Below are 24058 nucleotides of genomic sequence, written 5' to 3'. Positions count from 1 at the left end.
TAATCTCTTACCTTATCTTATTCTTTAACCCAATCCACAATCAGTGAATTGGTGAATTTGTGCTAATATGATTATAATTTATACAACCAAATTCCTTTTTTACCAAATTTAGATCATCCTGTAAGTCTCACTCTTTCCTCCCCTTCCCCATACACTCCTCTTCCACCAATATCCATTTCCATGGTCTCACTTCTTTACCTGCCAGTGGATAACCACCAGTTCTGCATTCCCAACACACACCTCTCTCCAAAGTCCCGTATGTGTTTGGTATCCATTGGCTTCTCTGCGTGGATGTGACACTGCCTTTAGATGAGAAACACACACCCAGAACTGGAGTGCCTTCTCCTGTCCTCTTATTTATTTATGATGTGTGTTTGCTCTGGAATTTCTATGTGTAAATGTGGTCATGCATGTCAAAGGCAAAGGGTGACCTCAGTGTCCTGGATGTTTTCCCACTGCATATGCCTGGGGAGCTAGTGCAAGAGCTTCTAGAGACTCTCCTGTCTGGCAGAAAACAAACTAACAGCAGAAATCTGGACTCTGTAAGCTCTAGGATTTGAACTCAGTTCCTCACTCTTGCCTGACAAACTTATTTACCTACTGGGCCATCCCCCAGTCTCTCCTTTTATTTAAAAATGTGCTTCTTAAGTTTTCTAAAATCAATATCACGGTTTGGGGCAGGGACAACTCCATTTGGATGATGGCGCTTAACCCTAATTTTCCTTTGCAAGTAAATAAGCATCAAATTCTATGGACCCTACCCTGGCAGCATCTCAAAACTTTATTCATGTACTTTGCAACTTTTCTTTGATAAGTCCATAAACTGATGTAATTGTAAAAATTTTTCTTAACAATTCCCTTCACCTCCAATTAGGCCCATTTTATTACCCTGGTGGTTAATAAAAGAACTAAAAACAAAACAAAAAAATGGAACACAGAAGCGCAATTTTTGCCTTCTCATAAAAATCATACACTGCTGTGGGATAACGCTCTTGTACACTGTAAAGATTTGTCACTCATATTAGTTTAATAAAATACTGATTGGCCAGTAGCCAGGCAGAAAGGATAGGTGGCCAACCAGACTAAAAGACTTCTGGGAAGAGGAAAGGCAAAGAGTCAGTCACCAGCCAGATGCAGAAGAAGCAAGATGAGAATGGCTTATTGAGAAAAGGTACCAAGCCACATGGCTAAACACAGATAAGAACTGTGGGCTAATTTAAGTTGTCACAGGTAGTTAGTGATAAGCCTGAGCAATAAGTCCAAACAGTTGATGATTAATATAAGCCTCTGTGTGTTTACTTGGGACTCAATGACTGTGGGACTGGGTGGAACAGAAACTTCTGTCTACAATACACAGAATTTTATTACTGAAAGATTTATAAGTTTGTTATGCTTCTATTGCTATAAAGAGACACCATGACCAAGGCAGTAACTTATAGAAGAGTTTATTAGAAATTTATAGTTTCAAAGAGTGAGCCCATGATCATCATGGTGGAGAACATGGCAGCATGCAGACAAATATGGCACTGGAGCAGTAGCTAAAAGATTACATCTGACCTACAAAGAGGAGGTAAAAGTGAGGACTAACTAGGAATAGTATAGGTTTTTGAAACCTAAAAATCCATCCTTAATGATATATCTCTTCCAAAAAGAGCATACCTTCTAGTCCTTTCCAAACAGTTCAACCAACTGGGGAAGAAGCATTCAAATATATGAGCAATGGAGGCCATTCTCATTCAAACCATCACACCATATAAATCTGTCCTTGTTTTAATGATAATATTTTGCTGATTTTATTTTATTCTTGTTTTATTAAAATGTAAAATATAACAAAAGAGACTGAAATGACAGTGTAAATGGTGTGATAGACTTCCTCAGAAGTTGTACTTTGAAGAATTTACCAGCGAAATATTTTCCTTTTTTCTGTGTTTTAAGCAACTTGAATAAAACAATATTCACACATACTTTGAAGTTCTGAAGCAACATGTATAAATTTTTAAAAACTCTTCAATAAGTTATGTGTATTTACAGTTCAAATTTTCCATGGGGTTTGGTGACAAATCCTTTATGAAATGTTCAACATTTTTTGTCTATGTGGTTTTAGTGTATTCTTATGACCTAACCAAAGAAAGCAATTTGAACCAAATAAATTTTATTTTGTCTTCTGAGACTGTAGGTAATAACAATTCACCTTCTTCCTAAATTTTAATATACTACTGTAACAAATCTTCTCTTCCACGAGCCAGTTCCCAAATAATGACATGGAGACTTATTAACTATGAAAGCACAGTCTATAGCTTAGTTCCAAACTATCCCTTATAACTGATTAATCTACTTACATTAATTTGCATTCTATCACATGGTAGATCTTGCAACTCATGTTTCCTCTCTCTATATCTCCTGGTGTCTCATCCTTTCTTTTCCCCAGAATCCTCTCTGTTTCCAGAAGTCCCACCTAACTGCTTCCTGCCTAGTTATTGGTCATTCAGCTCTTCATTAAACCAATCAGAAGGCATGTCCACAAAGACATGGCTTTACAGTTTAAACAAATATTTGACACCATACTACTGTATATTCTTGTGATTCCAAACAAGAACTTGGATCTTGGAAAGATAGAAACTAGAGGAACATTCTGTAACCTCAGAAAAGTAAATGAAAACTATGATTAGATTATTCAGTTGTACCTACTTCAATAACTTTATATTGTATAACCTTTAGAAAAGTGTTATTGTATGGCCGTTTTTTGAAATCGTAAAAATGAAGATACTTATATCTGTTTGGAGGTCAAATAGAAGATTGTGAAGTCTTGTAAAAGTTATAAAGCACAAGATTTTCTCTTGTCCCTTTAAATTTTTTTTATCTATTTTATTGATAGTACAGACACAGATTTGAGCCTATTCCACATTGACTGAAGGTCAGAGAGTTTGTGCTTTTGCTCTTTCAAAGTTGATGGCAACAGGTGTGGCTACAAAACAAGATATCCTGACTAAGGGTGTGGTTACTTGTTTTTTTTTTTAATTTTTATTGAGGAAAAAAAAGTTTCCGCCTCCTCCCAGCCTCCCATTTCCCTCCCCCTCCTCCCGCTCTTCTCCCCCTCCCCCCACTCCCCTCCCCCTCCCTCTCCAGTCCAAAGAGCAGTCAAGGCCAGCTGGACTGTGACTGAAAAAGCATGGGATAAAACCGGACTCTCTGAACATGGCGAACAATGAGGGCTGATGAGAGGCCAAGGACAATGGCACAGGGTTTTGATCCTACTTCATGTTCTGGCTTTGTGGGAGCCTAGCCAGTTTGGTTACTTGGTGTTTTAGACATTAAAATGGCATATAGAGGCAGATCCACTCCACCCTGACCAAAGGTCAGAGAATTTAAGCATATTCCTTTGCTCCTTCTTATTTTAAGAAGATGCTGTTTACAAGATACTTGATCTAGGGTGTTTTCACTGCCCCAAGCATCAAATGCTTTGCTCAGAAAATAATGGCTTGATGTCTCAAGTAATAAAGCAAGGAACTGTTCTGATTATCCTAATGTCATGTTAAAGCAGTCTTTTATCTTCTCCCTCCACCCCTTTTGTATTGGGGTATAAAAGTAAACATGGGCAAACTCAGAACTCAGAATTCACTAACACTTTTAATTCTCATGTCCCTACTCTGAAATGTATGAACCCACCATGACAGGACTGTGGTAGAAGTCATACCAAAATGCAGTTTATGACATTCTATTTTATGACACTTTAGAATGTAGTCTGCATAAACAAGATCTGAACAATGGCAATATCAATAGACCTGCTAACATGGAGGGGGGAAGTCCGGTAGCTTTTTCACTGTTTAAAAAATTGACATGATATTTGTATTCATTCTTTGAGAATTTCATATAATGTATTTTGATTATATTCACCTCCTTTCCTCTCATGAACTCACAGCAACTGCAGGTTCCTACATAAGACCTGAACAATATCTAAACAGTCAGCATTTTTTGGCTCAACTGAGGAGCTATTGGTAGTTACTGAAATTACCTGGTACAAGTGAAAAGGAAACATGGAGCACTCAACAAACCCACTTAGGAGTTTATTAGGGGAGAGTTTACAGGCTTGGTGAGGTCGGTGTGCAGAGACAGCTGACGATGGCGCCACCAGCTTTTAAGGGCTGCCTATCACATGCACACAGGGGGATGATGTGGCTACATCATATGCAGATGAGAGAGCTCACACATGTGCGCAAGGGCTCATGCAGCTGTGTCATATGCAGATGATGTAACCATGCTGCACATGGGTCACACAGGGTCCTTCAAGTTTCCCGGGGCCATTAAGTACTTCTGCCTGGAACCTGGAAGTGTCAGCCATGTTGTGTGGCTGAATCATTACAATTATGGCTCCTGGGGAGGAAGACACTGTGTTCTTCAAAGGTATGGACTCTGATAGGTCAACCATGTTCCAGTGGATGGTCCTACACCTGTGAGAACATCAGCAGCACAAACTGGACTCAGTGGGTTATTAAAAAAAGAAAGACATCAAGTTGAGGGATTAGGAAGAAGGACTTCTCTATTTTAAAATTTTCATTTGTGGCAATTTCATACATGTATATAATATGTTTTTGACAATTGAATACACACATGCAATGTATTTTGGACATATTCATCCCTGCTAGTCTCTCCCCTCCTCTCTTGTTTAACCCCTTATTATTTCTAACAATTTTCCCTCCTACTTCTGGGTCTTCTTTTTAAATTGTTACCCACTGAGTTTATGAACAGGGTGAGAGAGGGGAAACTTATGAGAGTTTGGGAAACTCACAATTAGTTACACCATGGAGGAAAATGACTTTCATTCCTGGCAGCAGCCCATTAGTCAATAGCTCCCCAAGTGTAACATGAGGGCCTGCTCTTTGGGGTTTCTCTCCCCCTGCCCCACCGCAGGAGGAGTCAGCTTGTTGGGGTTTCTGTCCCACCTGGTACCCCACAGCCGGCAAGCCCCCAAAGGAAAATCACACAGAGAGTCTGCATTAGGTTATAAACTGATTGACCCATTAACTCAGGCTTCTTATTAGCTCTTGTAACTTATATTAACCCATTGTTCTTATCTATGTTAGCCACATGGCTCGGTACCTTTCTCAGTGGGGTAGGGCAGTCACAACCTGCTTCTTCAGTGATCTGGGGAGAACTCGTAAGGAATTGGCTTCCTCCTCAGAATTCTCCTGTTCTCATTGCTCTGTCTCTACTTCCTGTCTGGTTGCCCCACCTATACTTCCTGCCTGGCCAATCAGCATTTATTTACAACATGATTGACAGAATACAGACAATTCTCCCATACCACCCAAGGAAGAATGGATCCTCTTGAATTCTTTTTCCATCCACGATGAAATGTTGACAGGTCCCATCTTGTACAGGTCTCATGCATGTAACTATAGCTTCTGTGTGTTTATGATTGTGTTATCCATGTCACTTCCAGAATCCGTCATTACACAGCACCTCTCCACAATCTCAGGCCCTTACATTCTTCCTTTCCCTTCACTCATGATGCTCCTTGGGCCTCGGAGAGGGAGATATGCATGCTTCCACTTGTGTGAGTGCTCAACAGTTATTTATTATGAGCATGTGCCCACTTATTAATTCTGCATTAACTACTACCCATGGCACAACAATCTTCTTTAACTAAGGCCGAGAGCAGCACTATTTGTAACTATAAACATCAATACTAAGAAGGCATCTTGTCAACATGTCTATTTAGCAAAACAACTGTAAGTAGATTCTCTCCTAAGTCCTGGAACCCTTCCAACCATGTGTTTTTGACCCGCCATACAATACTAGGCATGAGTTCCCTCCTGCGGAGTAGACCTCACGTCCAAACGAGAAATGGTTGGTTGCACCCATATACCAGCCATGACACTATCACACTGGTAGGCCCATTTTGCCTGGCAAGTTGGTATTGGAGCACACAGAGTCCACAGCTGATTAAAACCGTGGATGGCTTTTCTGTCCTGGCAACTTGGCCAGCATCTCCCTGCACTGTGAGTACTAAACAGCTGGAGTCAACCTTCTAGCTCAATCCCAGTTTGACTTTTCTGGGTCTTACAAAAGTGTTTGGTGTCAGTAAGAGTTTTACAACAGTAACACTTGCAACTTATTCCTGATGTCCACAAAATAATAATAAAAAAATTATGAATCAATTTGTCAATGAATGCTTTTTAAATATTTTGAGTGTGGATTCTCCACATGAGCCATACTCAAGTCAAATAAGAGTAATTTAACCAAGACACTCATGCAATGACTATAAAGTTTCTTCACATCAGAGATGGAGATTTTAAATACAGTTTAAGGAACAGTTTTATAATAATGTAACACATTCACTTTGCTTTCTGAAGTGAAAAGTGGACAACCTCAGCTTTTCCTTAACAGTTACAAAATGGTATGTCATTACATAGTAGCCTATCTTTAATTGGAACTGTACAATTTGTATTTTCTATATATACTTGGGTGACCTTCAAAGTAGCCTCATGAAGTATGTGCTATGAGAAGAACGATTTTTCTGTTAAGGGATGCTATCTCAGTGGAACTTGAAGGATTAATAGGCCTCTTAAAGGTCACTTGAAGTAAAAGAGTTTCCCAAAAGAAAGAATTCCTGAAAAACGAGATAGGGGTGGGATATTATCATGAGCTTAGAAACCTAAATATGCCACAGTGTAACCGGGTATAGGGAGCCAAGAAAACACAGCAAGAGGGGGTTTGTATGGGTCAGAGGACACCAGAAAATGCCCTTGTATCCTGTGCTAAGAAAGTTTACTTTTTTTGTGGTTTGTTTCATTTATTTTGTTTTGATTTGTTTAAAAGGAGACACTACCTAATGGTTTTAGTTAAGAGTAATGAGATTTTTTTGTTTGCAATAATCTTGAGAATAAAAGGTTCTCTGGGCCCAAATGCATGAGTTTGTTTCCCCAGCACCCACATGAAAATAGCCAAGTGCAGGGAACCACCTGCTGTACCCTCAGAGCTGAGGGGCTGGAGACAGAAAGGTCCCGGATGCTCACCAGCCAGTAAGTTCAGTCATTTAGTGAACTTCTATTTCAGTGAGCAATCCCAAACCAAAATAAAATAAGGCAGAATGAATAAATGAGGTCAATATTGACTAAGAAAGATACACAAAGCAGACTTCTGACTATATGCTTGCACACATGTGGATATGCACACACATGCACACACCCACAAACGTGCATACATACAACTACATAACGAAAAGGAATGGGAAAAAACAACCTAAGACAATGACGAGAGGCTGAATGTTGAGAGAGCCCAGTGATGCGAAGGATGGACTTGTGTCAGATGGATTCACGGGATTTAAGCAATGCTTTGATAAAGAAAGGTATAGGCATGCTGACTTAAAAAACTGGCTTGGTTTTAGGCAACATCAAAGTCCTTAGGAACAGGAAAGAAAGAGCAGGTCAATGGAGATGGACGAGAGACAGAATTATTTGGAAATGTTGAAGAAATTCCTATGGCGTTGCTTTGTAGGCAGTTATAAAGAAGAAGCTGGACAGTAAGAGAAATACCTGGTTATAAGAACACCAGTGGTCCTCTTTCTTTTCTTAAATACACCCTCCTTAGGAATGACAAAATCATCTGTGGCTAAAGAACGCTGCTGAGAATATAAAGGTCAGACTCAAATGTAGAAGAGGTAACGGAATACAGATTACTTTCTTGTTTCTTTTTTAACCTTTTGAGGCAAGCTCTCACTGTGCAGCCTCTCTTGCTCCTCCAGGCACACTTGCTCACGTGCTGTGATTACACACTTATGGCTCCCTTCCCACCTGGCTTGCCATATCCATTTCTGAGGTTCTAAGAAATTCCCGGCATCAGGCTGGACAATGAGCCTTCCATACGGCTTTAAAGATAGGCTTTGTGAGTGTCAAAAGTCCAGGGAGACTGTTTTCCATGCCCTGGGGTTATATTTCAAACAGTTTAGATATGGCTATGTCTTGTGGAACTCAATCAAGGGTGGACTGGGAGAGGATCAACAAGATCTTCCTTAAGATGAGAATTTCAGGGCTAGAGAGATGGCTCGGTGGTGGAGAGGACCAGAGTTTGATGCCTAGCAACAGTGTCTACCAGTGCACAATCCTGTCACTCCAGCTGCAGGGGATCTCATGCACTCCCTAGGCATGTACACGCATGTGACACACATATTAATCTTTAAAAATTATAACATTTCATGTAAAGGAGGCTCGGGATCTCCTTCTAACTGCATGGGATTCCATGTTTTTGCATTTCCCCATACACTTTACAAAACCACATGAAATACAAACACATACAATGTATTAGAAAAACCACAGTACAGTCTTATTAGAGGATAGACTTCCTACCTGATGCAGAAATGGGATTTTGTTGGTTTATTTGGTTTTTATAAATACATGAATACATGGAATTAAAACATCAAGATAAAGAAGAATTATCTCATCTATAAAAATTAGATTTCAGGATAAAAAAGCACTATATATGTGAAATCAAAAATTCTAACTATTCTTTATCAGTTTAGATGAAGTTTTACCCACTGATTATATTAAATTCTATCTCTATCCCTTTATTTCCTTGCTATGCCTTTCACTTAGTTTTTCTTCCAGTTTTCAGAATACTTTCATGTCTTAAGTTCCATTTCTGTTAGCTTACATATTTTTCTATACAAGATTTCAAATAAACACTATCACCGTGGGGTCACAGGCCCACAAGCTTTGATTGTTTCTCCTGCTGGCGCTGTACTCATTCCCTAGCAACCTCGTGTAGCCCTTAAAGCTGGCGGGAATATTAAATGGAGTTGTGTATGCCTACAAGCTATTCTTGTTTTTTGTCTTGTTTGTCTATTCTAATCTAGAAAGAAATGAGACAGAAGCAAGTTCTAGAATCTTCTGCAAAGAATGTTATTTCAATCTGTGGTAGTCCATCCTGCAATCTTGGTATTTGAGCGGCTTAAGCAGCAGAACCTCTGCAAGTTCAAGGCCAGCCATGGACTCCATAGACTGTTCCAGGCTTCCCTGGTCTACATAGAAAAACAAGACAAACACTCATCCCAAATGCTCAACATGCAAAAGCTTAGTTTTCCAATACTAAGGCATGATCTTATGTAAATAGCATTCCTCAGTCAACCTGGTGCTACATTCAGTCCGATATCCTATCCCAATGCACATAGCTCCTCTATACTGCATGTGTCTCTTTTGGCTCATGGTCACTAGACACACCTGTGTTTGCGTGCGGGAGGAGAGCAACTGTGGACTCCCTCGCGTTGTAGGATGCCTGGGAATTCCTATCTCAAACACTCTACAATCTCCAAGAGGGGACATTTTTTCCTACTGGTTTTCTAGCCATAACTCAATTTAAAAAATAACTTTTAAAACAGCACAACATACTAAAAGACTAAGTGGATATACCATCGCAAGTAAAGACTAAATTAAGATGTCATACCTTGACACCCCATAATGTTGTGGAATAAATGGCAATGTTTCTGAAAAATAAAACCAACTGCCTGCCTTCTTGGAACAAGCTACTGAAGCCGAATCTACCGAGGGTACAGCTCCGTTAAAAGTACACGTGTGAATTTTTCCCCTAAACACAAGAACCAAGTAAGTTATCTAAAACCGAATATTGTCACCAGTGGGTCCTCGGGGCCTCAATAAGAAGGTTGGTAGGGTTAAAGCGGAAAACTAGCACCGTGACCCCCTTCGGTTAAGGCACACTGCAGTGCACTAGCTGTTCTCCAGGGAGACACCAGACGACCTCAGTGGGGAAAACCGACAAAAGACGGGGTTTTACTTTAAATACCCTCAGCGGCGATCTCTCGGGTTAACAAAAGCAACTTATCCGGACCTGTTAAGGCCCTGGTTCATCCGGAGAAACTGAAAGGTCCCTCCCAGCTCGCGGGGGATACCTTGCTGCGCTGTGCGCACTGCGGCCTGGGAGCGCGGGGAGGGCGCCCGCCAGATCGGCTTGGAGCTCGGCTGCGGCAGAGCGACTGGCCCAAGCGGCTCCGGGTTCCAGGTTTCTAGGGTCACCCGCACCTGGGAGGGAGAACCAATAGCCCTGTCCTGGGAGTCCCGAAGGTGCACTGTCTTCCTGTTGAGCCTTTCTGGGGAGTCTGGTACGGAAAGGGCATTCGTGAGCTCTAGACCTGTGAGGTTAGCTTTGAACCTCTTGGTGTTGCGGCCTGAGATCCACACCCAGCGTGATCCATCACTGGCCAAATTCTCTCCGCTCTGCTTGCTTTAGTTGCTTCAAATGCATTTCAAGTGGGTCTCCCAATTTGGAGCCTGCTGCCTCCTGGCAACCAGTTTAGAGTCGGTTGGCCACCAGGGGCGCTCTAGGTATTTGCAGTTTCCTTGAACGCACCTAAGTGTCTAAAGACCCTGGGTAAAATGTAGAACTCCTCTTAAAGAACACTGATTTCCATCAGGCTCCCAGGACTTCTTTCCATTGAAAATATAGTTCCCACCTAAATGAAACTCCAGAGATTTTTTTTTTGTAAGCGCCATCAACCCCGGGAGCACAGGGCAGTGCCCACTAGTGGGCACTTCAAAGAAGTATTGAGTAAAACAGTAAATGGGAAAAGTCATCAGTTGTGAGCATTTGAGAATTCTTCCTTGCTTTCCAGGTAGGGAAGCCACCAGCATTTACGGGGCGCTGCTCTTTGCCAAGTTTTCTAGGCTTTGGCAGGCCAATGGGCAGCGGGTCAGAGCTGGCAAACGTTAAGTCATCCAGGGAGGACCTTAAGGATGAGGAAGGAAAATACCCGAACCTTCACCATGGATCTGAAGGATTATTGGCTACTTTCCCTCCACCTAACCCTTGCCCAAATGCAAAGAATATTCAATACATATATATTTTGTGTATACGGATGGCATTTCTCGGCATTCTCTGATAGTCACCAGGGTTCCGAAGCTTTGAGCCCAGCTCTCCTTAAGACTCATTGATCCGAGGGTCTCTGAATTTGGATGACAGTTGTATGGCTGGGGAAGACTGCGAGGGGCCACTGGCATTGGTACCAGGATTTATCCCTACTGATTGTACTGGCTTTGGGGGAACTTAATCTCTTTGGATGGATTCCTTACTCAGCCTAGATATAGTAGGGAGGGCCTTGGACCTTTCTCAAATCAATGTGCCTTACCCTCTCTGAGGAGTGGATGGAGGGAGGAGGGATGGAGAGAAGGTGGAGGGAATGGGAGGGGGGAGGGAGTGGGAACTGGGATTGGTATGTAAAATGGAAAAATGTTTTCTTTAAAAAAAAGAAATAAATTATAAGAATAAATGAAATATATACATGACACATATGACACATGCTCCTACAAGGCCCAGCCACCGGGGCATTTGGCTCCCCTTCTCTTAGCATCCATCCCTCTGGGGGAAATGTCCCCAGGACAAAATGCAAATCGCATCCATTCTCTCAGTGGTGCAAGGACAGGGGCTTAGGGTCTAGCTGGAATCGTTTTTTTGGAATTTCTGCTGTTTTCTTCACCTTACAGTATGACAGAAGGTGGCCAAGGGCCGGACTAAAACTGAGAGCGGCGGGGAAAAAAAAAAAATGCCCCAGTGTTCGTGTCTCCTCCAACGTAGCTTTCAAGTCACTTGGCCCCGGAATCTCAGGGCGTGGTGAATGAATACCTTCAGCCCTACCTCGTGCCTGTTCCGGTGCAGAAGTTGGAGTTAGCTGGGCTCCTTTTCCCAATCTCCTTTCAAGTATCTGCTAAAATCCGGAGCCTTGGAATTCACCCGCAGAAACTCCAAACCCTTCATGTGAGCATGCGCCATCGCCAAGCGGCTTTTGGTCACAACTCTCCAGGCTGGGCTGTGGAGCCACGGGAGGAGGGAGGAGGCGGGGCGAGGATCAGCGAGGTGGAGGCTTGCGCGCTTGCGCACGCTGCTCCAGGGACCCTAGGTTTTTCTATGGGATTCCCAATCTGCAGCAGAGATTCACCCGAGCGTGTTGCTGCGACCGCTGGCTTTGCAAGGCGCGATCCAAGAGGGATTTAAGCAGCCCGGAGCTCCTAGAAAAGGAGCGAGAGAGAACCACTCACAGAGACGGCTTAGCCGTTAGCCCGAATTAAATATATATATTTTTTTGAAAGAACTGTTGAGTTTTATCATTTTCGTTAAGGGACGGTGCACAGCGCTATAAACTGTAAGTGGAAAATACAATCTTCGTTGCATTTTATTTTGCATGTGTAGTGCAGCCAATTGTCAGGAGATGCTTTGGCTATTGTCACATATTTTGCTTTGCATAGATGCGTTCTAAATGCATGGTGACAATTGCCTTGGTTAGCGTTAGCAGTTGAATGTGCTGCTGGTTCATGGGGGACCTTTTGGGATAACGCGGTGGGGGAAGGAGGAGTGTTTATATGCGGCGTGTTCGGGGAACGTCGGCTAGATTTAAGACAGGTGAGACTGGGTGCTTTTTTTAGTAGAGGACTACAAATAGGTAGGTTTTCTTAGTCAGAATTAAGTAGCTTATTAAACGACTGTGAAGTTTCCCAGTTGCTGATCAAACTATTGAGCGGTTGCAGTTAAGTACCAACCTGTCATACGTGAAATTGGTGCACCATTTTTTTTTTCCACCGTGGAGGAGCACAAAAGGTGTTTGCTAAGTAAAACTGAATGGACTGAGGCTAGTGTGGGCATCACCGTTGGTTGCTATGCAGGATGCTAGTGTTTAAAATCCAAGGCGTTAGGCGCCCAAGTATGTTGCTTAGTACTTAGGAAATGCTATTTCCTTTTCTTCTTCGCGATGATGAATTGTTAAGAAAGCTATTCTACAGCATCTTTGATTTTTTTTTTTTTTTTTTGAGCAGAGTCAAGAGTGTCTGGTTGGGGACTCGCAAACCCTAACTAGCTACCTGACTCTGCATGCGGCATTCGCCTTCCGGAATGCAGGGCTAAGAACTGCACCCCCTGGCACCTTGCATTTGGTAATGTTGTCTTAAAGGAGAAAAGGTCGTTCTGTGTTTTGACTTAAATTGGGTTGTTCCTAGCCCGGAAAAGTAGAAGAACCGTCTTCACAAGGTCAAACCCTGTTTGGGAAAAACAGATTACCAAAGAATACCCTCCAGGGTGTGAGAATGTGTATGGGGAGGGGGTAGAGGGACTGGGGACGCTTTTCACAGGCGAGGAGAGGGAGAGCGCTCATCTCGGCACGGATTGGTACCCAGTGAGATGCCAGAGTGGGAATCCATTTTTCCAGAGTTGCCCTCCTGTCCATATTTTGGAGACTAAAATGAGATGGGATTGCTGGTGGGTGTGGAAAACACAAAGTATACCCTGCCCCTGTGCCACTTCCCACTTGAAGACATGAGAAGTCGGGGAGTTTGATTTCTCCGTATTTTCTAATTAATTTAAAGGAATTTTAGGCTGAGGCAAATTTAAAATGAAACTTGTGCAAACTCATTTTTACCTTATTGTCATTTAAACTGTCTCCATTCGTGTGTGGCATGGGGGTGGGGTCTGCACCATTGTAAACCTTATTCGTCAGGGCACTCTCGCCAAGACGTGAGAGCTAAATAACCCTCCAGAAAATGCTGCATTGAAGCTGGTTGGCCGAGTGGTATGAGGCAGACAAGAGGAGAGGGGCTAGTGTGTACTGAATTCCCACAGAAAAGTCGATCCGTTCTTCTGGGGTGAAACGAAATAAAAATTTCCCTGAATAGCAAGGGAGGATCATGTTAGACATCTTTTGATGATTTGATCAGTCCAGCTATTTTTCAAGCCCTCAAAGGAATAGGTAATTTACTTCGCTGCATAAAACCTGGGATAGAAAATTCTAGAATAGACTCTCCTTGGAAATCCAAAGTAGACATCACAGGGCTTCTCCTCTTCCTTACTCCAGGACAGAAAGACCAATCATTGTCACATTTGTGCCATACTCCATGCCATCGGTTGAGAGTTGGCGTCCGTTCAATGACCTGTGCATGCGTCGCTCGGCATTGATAAACAGGAGGCAGAGGAAATGGGGAGTCACATATTAAAGATCATTGATGTTGGGTCTCAGATTCCCTGGCTCCCTGAGGTACAGAGGCTCAAATCAGGCAGAATCCTTTAGACAGTGTCTATTTCAAACCTCTGGTTTTACAGATGAGGCCAAGCAACTAGATAAAGCCAATTAACTTCCAGTCTATGAAACAATTAAAAAAGTCGTGCTGTGTGTAAATATTCTCTTCTCCTCTGCAGTGTACAGCATCTTCAGCTACACAGCTGCAGTTTTTGGATATGTATGCCTGGGCTTCTCATATGGTGCGAGGTGGTTTTGCAGGGTGAGGAAGGGGCTTTTTAAACTCTTTCTCCTTAGCATCCTTTCCATTGCCCCTCACTTCTAATAAACCCACCTCATTGAGTTGCCTTTTTTCAAAAATTTTATTGTTTAGCCTGCTCTCTCTGGTGTTCTGTGCATCTTGGTCAATTTATTTAAGACCTTTAGAATTTTGGGGAAACATCAGCAAACAGAGGCAAGGGTAGCTCCTGGATGAGACCTGCCTGGGGTAGATGCATTTCTCCTGGCCCAGCTCCCAGAATCCTCAGGGACTCCAGGCTTCAGAGCTACTGCAGGTGCCATCCCCACCCCTCTGCCAGTCTAGCCTCTTCCCAAACTGCTGCAGCTGCAGGGATAGAGATGGAGTGGAGCAAAGAAACTGCAGGGTAAACATACAATGGACTCTGCCAACTCCCTGGCTCCTGGAAGGCAGAAGCCAAATCACAGATCCGCATCTCCAGGCTCTATGGAAGCCCTCCAGGGGAAGTCACCTGGGGAGGCGTGGGGGGAGTGCTGTTGGGAGAAAGCTTGGTGGGTTTAACCTGAAGTGAGTTTAGGAAGGAGAGTAGAGGGGTTGCTTAATCCCTTTGGAGCTCTTCAAGCACACACACATACAGGGCTGTTTTTGGATGGTACTTTCTTCCTTCCTCTTGGGCGGCTTTCTTCACTCAGGAGCTGAACTAGAGCCCCAAAACACATTTATGGCCACTTCATTGCTTCCTTTCCCCCCCCTCCCCTTCTTCTCTTCTTTTCCTTATCCCTTGCTTTCTCCGTTTCTCCCCCATTTTCTCCTTTTCATCCATAAAAAAATATTTCCAGAGTGCCTACACACAGTTCCATGCCTTTTAAAGATAATCTTGGCCCTCCTGTTCTTTCTCCAAAAATATAATCTCCCAGACACTCGGGAAGACAGCTACAACCAGCACAAATGTCCCCAGGAGGCAATGCCAGCTTTTCCTAGCCCCCAAAGGATGAAGCATGGGGGTAAGAGTGTGACAGGTGGAGCAGGCCAGAGGAAGGCCTTGTTGATGATTCGTTTCCACTCACAAAAGGAGCTAAGCAGCCTTAGATGTTGTTAACCAGAGGTAGCAAGGGTTCCAAGCATATGTACCAATTAACAGTGTGATGTCATTCCCTTTCTTGCTGGTAAACATTTTCTAGAAAGGGATGATCTCTAGTCTTGGATATGTTTTTCATTTAAAAAAAATCTTCTTGATTTTTGGAATTCTGTCCCAGGTTGTTCTGAATACCGGGTAGCCTTTGCAGAGGTCCAGAGGATTGCGGCTGCTAAGGGTCTTGCTTCAGTTGACTATATATGAAGTATGTTTTGTAACTGAGAAACGTGCCTGGGAATGTTAATAGCCTTTCTGTACAGGACCTTCTGTATATAGAATAGCACGGTCGGGAAGGTTGTGTTTAGTTGAGTTGCATACAGATACGGATCCTGGACATTTCAGAGAGACTCCCAAAGGAGTTCCGCAGGATGGCACACAGCATTGATTTCAGTAGCAAATGTGACTTCTTATTGCTAAACCTGGTATGTTAATGTCACTTCAAAAGGTCCTCTTCATTGTACTGAGTGGTTTCTGAGCACCTCAAATATGTGATTATCTAGGAACGGAAAGCAGTTACTTTTATAGAAGGAATATGGTTTGTGGGGACTTAGAAGACGGGTCAGTTGGTGAAGTGCTTGCATGCAAACATTGGGACCTGCGTTCAATCCTCAGGACCCAGATGAGAAGCTGGGTATAGCAGTACATGCTTTAAATCCCAGCACTAGGGTGGCAGGAACAGGCCAATCCTTAGGACTCAATGACTAGCCGTCCTGGCCTAATCAGGGAGCTCCAAGTCCTAGTGAGAGACTGTCTAAGAAACAAAACAAAATTAACAATAACAATTAAAGAAAAAAATCAAGGTAGATAGGTGGATTGAGCTTGATTTATGACTTCCATACATGAACACAGACATGTATACTCACATATACACATACATACATACAAAGAAGGGAATACATTCAACAAATCTAAGGTTGAAATAAATACCATCTCAGTTATATGTAATAGGTATAAACATTAATTCTCCTGGAAGACAAAAAAAAATGTGTAACAATAAAGAATGATTGCTATTTCTGTCTCCCATATAGTTATCTAATTCTTTCTTTCAACAAAAATAATGTAGATAGTATTTAAGGAAAATTATACCCTGAAGGCTTTATGGACTTTATGAAATCATGATCTTTGGTATTTTCATAGTATCTATATATATATTCCTTAGCAGAAACTAATATTTATCTGCTAAATATTTGCATGTAACATTCAGCTATAGCAAATAAATCATTTCTGTTTTGACCATATACACAATTAACTTTGTTTTAAATATCTTTTGGGAAACTGAGGAAATGACTTAGTCAAGTGCCTGCTGAAGAAGCATCAGACCCCAGTTGGGTCCCTAGAACCCACATAAAAGCCAAGGTCAGTGGCACACATCTGAAACCCTAGCACTGATGAGGGCAGAAACAGGCAGATCTCTGGAGCCGACGGGCCAACAAACATAGATGGTGAACTCTGGCATCAGTGAATGATCTTGCCTCAAAGAGCAAGATGGAGAGCAACAGAGGAAGACATCCAGGGTCAACTCAACGTCCATGCGCACACATGCATCTGAACACAGGCACCCCCGTGTGCGTGCACCCGCATGCACACATACACACACACACAGGCACAGACATCACACACACATACATACTCAAAAAATCTTGTATCTTCTTACTAAAATCAAATGCTATATACTAAAGTATGTTTTACAATTTACTTTTAGTAAATATATAAAAGCATTACGTCAGTTCTTTCAAACGTAGGATGCTGGACTAGAGCAATCGCTCGGCTGTTAAAGGGTAGGCTCACAACCTGAAAAGCAAGAATGTCATTTTTAATCCACTTTTTTATTTTATTTTATTTCCTTTTATTTGATTTTTTTTCTCACACAGTATATCCTGATTACAATTTCTCCTCCCTCTACTCCTCCTAATTCCTCTCCTCCACTCTTCCCATCTGGATCCATCCCCTTTCTGTCTCTCCTTAGAAAATAAACAAGTTTCTAAGGGATAATAATAAATTATAAGAAGATAAAAACTGCTTATTTATTTATTAACAAGTAGAAAGGTGAATTAGATTGTGTATATACAGTAATTGATATTGATAAGTCAAAAAATATAAACCTAGACTATGACAGCTAAGCAGTATATTTATTTAGATCATAGTCTTTGGAGCTGTGGAATTGTGTTAATGTGATCCTGTTGTGAAGGGACCATAACATTGCATTTCCCATTTATGGTTTGCTTCTAATGATGGCTTTCCTAAGTGAATCAAAATAATTTGAGCTGCTCGTGGCCCAACTCATTGAGAATTTTACTGGGCAAAGATCTTAGGGATGCATTAGGAACTACTTAATGAATGAAACAAAAATGTAATAGCGAATTCCTGAAGAATACTCAAAGAGATCCGATGCTTTACTATTAAGGTGCCTGTGGATACATTACACGGACGCTCTACGTGCGTTATCTACTTCACGCATACAAGCCAAGCCGGGTAAGTTTCCTTTTCTGGATGTCTTCATTGCCTTGGCACAGTGCTGACCTTACACTGATGACCACCAATTGTTTACTTTTGATAAAAAAAAATATATATAACCCTCGCCATTATTTCCAATGGCTTGTTGAATAACGCCTGGGTGAACATTTTATACCCTTTTGTACAAATTACAATTAAGACCTGGAGCACTCTTGTGCACCAAGTAGCTCTCGATCTCTCAAGACAGATAATATAATAATTGCTGATCTTTTTTAAAAAAAATATTGTCCATAAAATACAGTGCTACCATATCAGTTATCTAATTAATTATCAATTAATTAGACCCATAAACAGAATCTTATTTCTCTACTCTTCCTCATATAAGAACCTTTCTAAAAATAGAAACTATAAATATATTCTTCTTTTCTATCTTTGTGTTTACTTACTATCTCTGAGGCCAGAAAAGACCTAAAACTGTTGACAAGCCGTGTCTAAATAGATTTCTTTTTGCAAATTGTTACCATGTTGACTGTATTTCAAAGCACAGGTAAACTTTCATTAAGGTGACTTAGAAGAACGTAATGTTTGCACTTTAGAATGATTGCTGCGGTTGTTGGTTTCCTACCCCGCAGCCTCTGAATCTCAGGCTGCCCTGCTGGTTTGTATTTTGCACTGGCTGTGTTCATTTGTTGCATTCACAAATTTGTCTCTAATTTCTTGAGAGCCGGTATTTAAATTCTAAGTCAACTGTCCCCTCTGGAGACTCAGCAAGCGTTTTCAATAGTGGTGACATATTAGTGCCATTACTTTATGTGCAAATGTCAGCTGGTGTTGTTTGCATCTCCGGTAGGAACTCTTGCTCGTTGAAATTGTTGGATTGGGTTTTATGAGGTCTTGAAAACTCTTAACAATATTCACTCCAAAATTCGAATGCTTTTATAATTTTTACATGAAGCGTTTGATGTTATGTTTTCTTGTTCACACAGCAAGTCCTATGCAAAGTTAAAATGTGAAAGAAATTTAATTTGCAGATACAAAATTGTTAGTTTTCCTTTAAATGATCATAAAAGTTTTCATTTTTCCAAGCGAGACGGAAAGCATCCTTTCGAGCCTCTGTCAGTTTAGGTCGTGTTGAGGAATCTCAACACGAAGATTCCACTGAGTTTAAACAAAATGACAGGAAACACAGTCAAGAATGTTCAGGTAGTCATGGTAGCCCAGGACTGTGTTCTCAACAACTTGAGGAAATAAGGAAGAAAAGCTGAAAGTTCAGGGTCTGGAGCTGGCTCCGGAAAGTACTTGCTGCATAAGCATGAGGACCTCTGGACTCTATTCCCAGCACCTGTGTGCAAAGCTGGGCGCGATGACAGGAGATCCCTGGAGCTTGCTTGCTAGCTAGCCGGACCAGCTGCACTGGTGCATGTATCAGCACACATACATCGACACACTCAAATACATAAATACACACACATACACACATACAGGATCACAGAGACACACATGTAGGTCCATGTATCATCAGTACACATATATCAACACACTCAAATACGTAAGTACACACACATACACACATACAGGATCACAGAGATACACATGTAGATACATGTATAGCACACATGAATCAGGGCAATCAAATACATAAATACACACACAGGCTCACAGAGATGCGCATGAAGATACATGTATCAGCACACATACATACACACACACACACACACACCTGATATAGCTACAGAGTGCAATCAGAGCCAGCCTAAGCAACTTAATAAGACTTTGCCTCAAAATAAAATAAAGAAGGGGGTTCAGATAGAGCATAAGATCCCAGGTTCAGCCGGGCGGTGGTGGCACACGCCTTTAATCCCAGCACTCGGGAGGCAGAGGCAGGCGGAACTCTGTGAGTTCGAGACCAGCCTGGTCTACAAGAGCTAGTTCCAGGACAGCCTCCAAAACCATAGAGAAACTCTCGAAAAAAAAAAAAAAGATCCCAGGTTCAATCCTCAGTTTTGGGGGGAAATGAAAATCTTCAAGCCAAGTTCAACCAGATAAAATCCTGCAGTTCAGTATTTTATTGGTTGTATGACCTTCTATAAATTAGTTCATCCCTCACACTCATTTCTGAAGTCATTTACAGCCCTCTTGAATTAAAAAAGTATGTATGGAAAACAAACCCTCATTACTGAAAATATGCAACAAATGATAGAATATCCTTACAGTCATCCTTTTCACCAAGAATCAACACTGTTTGGGTCACTGAGCTGTCGTATCATTTAGTTACTGTAGAACAACCTAAAATAAGATACTGTGACAACTCTCAAGAAATTATGCCTAATAAAGAACATGGATACAATACAGTAAGTCAAGTGAAATGGGGGAGGTAGAGGCAAGAGACTCAGCAACTCAAGGCCACGTGGGTTATAGGACTTCTTGTACTGAAAAGAAATAAATAAAAGCAAAGGTGGTTTCGATGCGCAGAAGAAGAAGGTCGGGAAGAAACAAATGCCTGCGTGGAGACCTCAGACTCCTAGTTTCTCTCATTCCTCCTTTGGATGCACCTTCTTCATTGTCTCCATCATTCCTCCATGTGATATCTACATATAGCTGAGAACTGCAAAGGCAGCTTCAAGTTTGTTTCCTAACTGAACACATATAAGCTTACCTATGGGTTGGTATTTGGTGGGCAAATAATATGGCTCTTGTCTTCCCTTTCCGCCCTACAGCTGAGCACCAAATTTAGGTAAAAACAGCTCAAGAGCTCTGCCTCGTTCATGGGAAAATGTTATACTTTGAAGCTACTATCCTTCACTACCTCCCAAAACACACCCTCCTTCTAGCTCCCCTACTACTCCAGCTCACCCAGTGACTAATCTTCCTGCCTGTGTCTGTGGGAGGAGTCTTTTAGAATCTCTTTCATTCTTTTCTCCCAGGGCTTTTACAGTTTAAAATAAAAATTCCAACAGCTCTTTCCCATTAAACCAAAAACTTGTTTGTATTTTTTTTCTACACACATACACACACACACACCCCATTACATCATGATCGTACTATTTTAAGAGCTGTTTTCCCCTTCTTCTAACTCTTCCTCATTTACTGGGTGACTTAAGTACCTTTCTAGTCTTCAGGTATAAACATCTTTTTCTCCCTTTGAGGTTGACAAATGTTGGTCCTGCATTTTGAGGCTTCCATACTTAAAAAGAAGAGTCCCAGGTGAATCCCAGAATGGAGCAGGGCTTTTGTTTCCAATCTTTTGGTGCTGAGGGCCATCATACTTACACATGTAGCAACTGAAATAGTTTGGCACCTAGTAAGCAATCCCTCCCACACAGACCTCCTCCTTTTCCTCTGCCCATCCCTCTCCCTCCTGCCCACCTTCTCAGGCTGCACTCACTATTTCTCCCAGTCCAGCATAGATGAGTTCTGCTGCATTTTTTTCAAGTAGGTTTGAGGTGGAATTATAGTTAATACACATGTATGCCGGGTAGAGTTGCGAACGCAACCTTTGTAAAGCCGTGCTAACCAAATCTATGCCCTAGCTTTGAGTTGTATTTCTACATCTATTTGAAAAAAAAATTTCCGTCATTGACTTAAGATACATTTCCAACTAAAGAATCCAAAGTGTCAGGTGGCTGACGTTTTCAACTGATGGCCAGTCCCCTCCCACTCCAGTGGCTTGATGGTGTGTGTCACAGGGTCAGGGAACATCTACCCAAACCCAGTCACCCTTTCAACTTTGTCTTCCCTTTCCTTCGCATTCTCTTCCGAGGGTCCTCTCACACATGTAATACATTCCAGGAAGCACCATCCTTCACTTGTGCCCGCTCTGCCACTGTCTTTATGTATGCTTTGCTCATCAAGGGAATGTCTATCAAATAACACTTAGAAAATGGCAGAAATGGAGCCCATAAGTCTGCATTGCCGAATATATGGATATCAGGGTTAGACTCCAAAACCCTTCAGTTGCTGTGGGCTTTAGAGGAATGTTCTAACGTAAATAGGTCATGAACAAAGGGTAGTCCTCAAACAGAAGTGATGGAAAAAATACATACAACATACACATACATACATGATACACTCTCAGCTTCTTCAGGACACTGTCATAGGTGGTTTACTAAATTTTTGAGCAAAATGTTTTAGAGAAGGGGTCTGTAGAGATGTCTCAGCTGTGAAGATAACTTACTGCCCCTGCAGAACGCTCAGGTTTAGTTCACATGGTGGCTCAAAACTGTCTACAGCAACTCCATTTCCAAGGGATCTGATGGCTTCTTCTAACCCCAATGGGCACTAGGCATGGATGTGGGACACATACATCCATTCTTGGCCAGCACTTACACACATAAAATAAGAGTCAATCAATCTTAAAGGCCACAGTAGAACCACTGCTTCATAACAAACAAAAGCTCATAGAGATGGCACTAAGATGGCGTCTACATACACTTCTCAGTCTGGCATAGTTGGAGGTGGTGATGCAAAGTTGGTAGCAAGGGCATGGTAGACTTTATTCCTTGAAGAAACTTTTCCAAAACTCAGTTTTCCTCAAAGACTTCTGTGGAAACATTCCTGGAGGGGAAATTATCTGTTGTACGGCATCTTCACCTACAGTTCGAATTTTCACACTAGTAATGACTATATTTAGTCCTGTGGTCAAGGCTACGGGGTCTGTTGAAGCTTGGGTTAACTCTGTTTCTAAGGGTGTCGCCAAAGGGACCTTGTGAGAGACTGTGCTTATTAGCTTTTTCTTTTGTTTCTGGAGTGCTCAGTCAGGAAACCTGCTTTAAGGAGACCAGAAGGTAAACTCTGGGGTGAGGGTTGCATGGAGGTCAGGACTAATTACAAGACTAATTAGATGTGTGTTTCAGATGTCAGAGCTATACTCTTGGCATCGTGGGGTTCAGCCTTGGAGAAGTAACTTCTCTTCTCTGAGTTATTTTATCCTTCAGTTAAACATTGACCTGGCCTGTTTAATTACCAGTTAGGGGGAGAGTCGAGCATTTGTGAACACGTGCCACATATTGTATGTGAGGGGAAGGAGCGTATTATAATTATAATAATAATTATTATTATTACTTAGCTTTAAAGTTTTAGGTTAACCTCAGTTTCTTTTTTTTAATATTTATGTATTTATTATGTGTATAGCATTCCTTCCATGTGTGCCTGCAAGCCAGAAGGGGGCGCCAGGTCTCATTATAAATGGCTGTAAGCCACCATGTGGTTGCTGGGAATTGAACTCAGGACCTCTGGAAGAGCAGTCAGTGCTCTTAACCTCTGAGCCATCTCTCCAGCCCCCTTATCCTCAGTTTTTAAGAAGGTAACTCAAAAATCAAGATACTGATCTTGGGGAAATTTTACATAAAGTCTCTGTCTGCTAAAATCTGTCCTTCTGCCCTTCTGTTCCTTCCCACTCCAACTGCAGGCCCAAAGGTAGGATGATAAATGTCACAGTGCTACAGCACCGATAACCAAATTCTGATCCTTTCTTAGGATCCCTAATCTAGGCTTCCTAACAGAAAATATCTCTGTCCCCTCTTGGCAGCTCTGGGGGTGTATTATAATTGTTGTATTCACAGTAGATCTCCTGCAAAATTGGAGAATTCCAGAAAAAAGAAAGTACGGCTGGCAACACCTGGCTCATTCAGGTGACATGTCACTAGAGACCAGTAGAGTAGGACTAATTAGGAAGTTGATTGTGCTTTGCCCATCACTGAGGTGTGTGTCGTCCCTCACACATCCCAGAACAGTGAGAAATGGCCTGGATCTGACTCACAGGACACTAACGTCCAGGATGTTGTGACCCTGCTCATAAGATCTTGCCTATTTCCTGTGCCATCCTCTTCCCTCACCGCCTGTCCGGAGCAGATGAGAGAAGAAAGCAAGACCCATTACTATTTACTCATCATGACTACATCACAATGGGCTGAGAGGCAGACTTGGTTGTGCATGCTTGCAAAGTCAGCAGTCAGGAGTCAGAGCCATGAAGACGCTGGTGAAGACAAGCCTCATCCACATAGTGAGTTCCAGGCCACCTGAGACCACAAAATGAGATTCTGACTCAGAAAACCAAAAACAAATAAGACTGTGCTGAAAAAAGGGAAGAGAGAGAGAGAGAGAGAGAGAGAGAGAGAGAGAGAGAGAGAAAGGAAGTAAAGGAAGGAAGGAAGGAAGGAAGGAAGGAAGGAAGGAAGGAAGAAAGGAAGAAAGAAAGAAAGAAAGAAGGAAGAAAGAAAGAGAAGCC

General features: G+C 42.0%; 1 protein-coding gene across 2 annotated transcripts in view; it reads left to right on the top strand.

Moving 5' to 3' along the window:
- Positions 1-11936: 11936 nt before the first annotated feature.
- Vsnl1 (visinin like 1) overlaps positions 11937-24058 on the top strand; it is a 113380-nt gene continuing 101258 nt past the window's right edge. The window contains exon 1 of one of the 2 annotated variants that reach the window (XM_050141929.1): positions 11937-12145. The gene's annotated coding sequence lies outside the window, so the exon portion shown is untranslated. Of the gene's footprint in view, positions 12146-17802; positions 17851-24058 lie in introns of those variants that run through there. The other variant, XM_050141931.1, reaches the window with a different exon arrangement.

Source organism: Alexandromys fortis, unplaced genomic scaffold, assembly GCF_014885135.2.
Source record: "Alexandromys fortis isolate MF-2015 unplaced genomic scaffold, M_Fortis_MF-2015_v1.1 scaffold_30, whole genome shotgun sequence".
Classification (NCBI taxonomy): Eukaryota; Metazoa; Chordata; class Mammalia; order Rodentia; family Cricetidae; genus Alexandromys; species Alexandromys fortis.
Note: the sequence above shows the minus strand (reverse complement) of the source record. Positions and strands in the feature narration are given on the sequence as shown.